Source organism: Panthera tigris, chromosome B3 (genome assembly GCF_018350195.1).
Source record: "Panthera tigris isolate Pti1 chromosome B3, P.tigris_Pti1_mat1.1, whole genome shotgun sequence".
In the NCBI taxonomy this organism is placed as follows: domain Eukaryota; kingdom Metazoa; phylum Chordata; class Mammalia; order Carnivora; family Felidae; genus Panthera; species Panthera tigris.
The window spans coordinates 115,504,881-115,506,811 of NC_056665.1; positions in this window are offsets into that span (position 1 = coordinate 115,504,881).

A 1,931-nucleotide genomic window follows, 5' to 3' on the forward strand; every position below is an offset into this window, starting at 1 on the left:
GGAGGGGAGGGGCAGGGAGGAGGGGGCGGGAATGGGGAAGAGAGGGGAGGGGCCGGGCTGGCAGGTGAAGGAGCGGGAAAGAGGTGAGGGGCGGGGCCGGGAAGTGGAGCTGGGCGGGGCGAGTAGGAGCAGAGAGAAGGAGCAGAAGAGGCGGGGAGAAAGCCACTACAGACGGAAAAAAATGGGGAGGCTTTGAGGAATATGAGACTGAGCCGAGTCCTGCCTCTCGCCAACCACTGAGAGATTCGAAAACTGGACCTTGATCTTTTGTGATCGTTAAAAAAAAAAAAAAATTCTGACCCAGAGGTTGGGGGGTGGTGCATCTTCAATTTTAAAAGGTCCCTCGGGTGTATCCAGGGCTGTTAGATTTAGGAGCGAGTACGCCGTTGTTTTTAATCCTGCAAGTGTGGGATGCTACAGAACTAAGCGGAAACAATTTGAGACTCATTAACTTTTAAGTGACTAACCCCATTAAAAGTCTAAACCCATTAAATAAATTCTTAGATGCCTCAGACAAAAATTTCACAAGACTGGAAATGTTTCTGGAGTGAGATATTAACAACATTAAAAGAAAGGGAATACCTCTTGGTCCCTGGCTAAGGGTTTAGTGTCTGCATTCCAGGTAATCTGGGGTAGGAAGCAAGCCCATAGAGAGGGAATCATTCTGTGATAGGGGAAGCCATAGAAAGCCTCAGAAAGATTCTCAAGCTCCAGTGTGGCCCCTTAAAAAGCAAGAGGATGAGGGTATCTACAAGTAAGACACTGATGTGGAGAAGAGAACCCCCAAATCCAAAGGAGCCCTATATACAGAGATGAAGTGTGGGTGTATATATCTTCTCCAAAACTTAGATACTATGAGAGCTCCCCCAGAATTTACAATCCAGGAGCAAAGGGGGAGGATCATGAATTTACAGGGATTTTTCACCTCATCTGCTGGGAATTCAAAATTTTTAAATCTAAGTAGAATAAAAATATACTGTATTGCTCTCTTACAGTTCAATTTTTGAACTGGGCTTTTATACCAGAGGTGGTATGTATATAAGTGTCCCAACAGAAGTATGCACTTGCACAGAACAGAGTTTTTTAAAAAATGGATTTTTCCAGGAGGAAATTTTCAGGAGAGACTGGTGGGGGTCCTGGTGGAGAGGGCATTCCAAAAAGGGGGAACATCGTGTCCAATAAACAGAAGTGTGAAACATCAAGTTTTGGTTTTGCTGGTTTTGTTTTCTGGGGTTTTTATTAGGAGAAAAGGGGATTAGGAAAAAGAGCACCAGAACATGGGTGTGCAGATAATAAAACACATGGTAATCACGGTAAGTCAGACCTAGGAGATCAGCCTTTATCTTGTAGCTGGTGGGAGAAATGTGATTGGGCTCTATTTTAGAAAGATTATTCAAGGAGGATGAGTTGGAGGCATTTATAAGACTCAAAGCAGGGAGTCCATTTAGAAGAAGGTTGCAAACTAAATCATGTCTACGCTCATACAATGGCAACAGTAGCTGAGGGGGAACGAAGGATTACAGATATTTAGGAGACAGAATGGGCAGGGAATCAATGACTAACAGATGAGCCTGATGAGGGAGAGAGAGAAAATAAAAATGATTCCCAAGATACTGATTTATAAGACTAGATGCCATTAATCGGATTAGGAATGACAAGGAACAAGTGAGTATGTGAAAAAAGGGGTAATGATTTATTTTTGAACATGTCTATATCCATGTGCATGAAGTCTCTGCTGGACACTCTGTACTCTAGGGTTTCTCAGCCCTCGCACTGTTGACATTTTGGGCCAGAAAATTCTTTGCTGGAGATACAGAGAGCTGTCCTGTGCCTTACAGGATGCTTAGCAGTATTGCTGTCTTCTAGTTTTTTCCCAGCTTCTCAGGCATCTCTCAGAAGCTTCAAAATGAAGGGGTTAGAGGCGCCTGGGT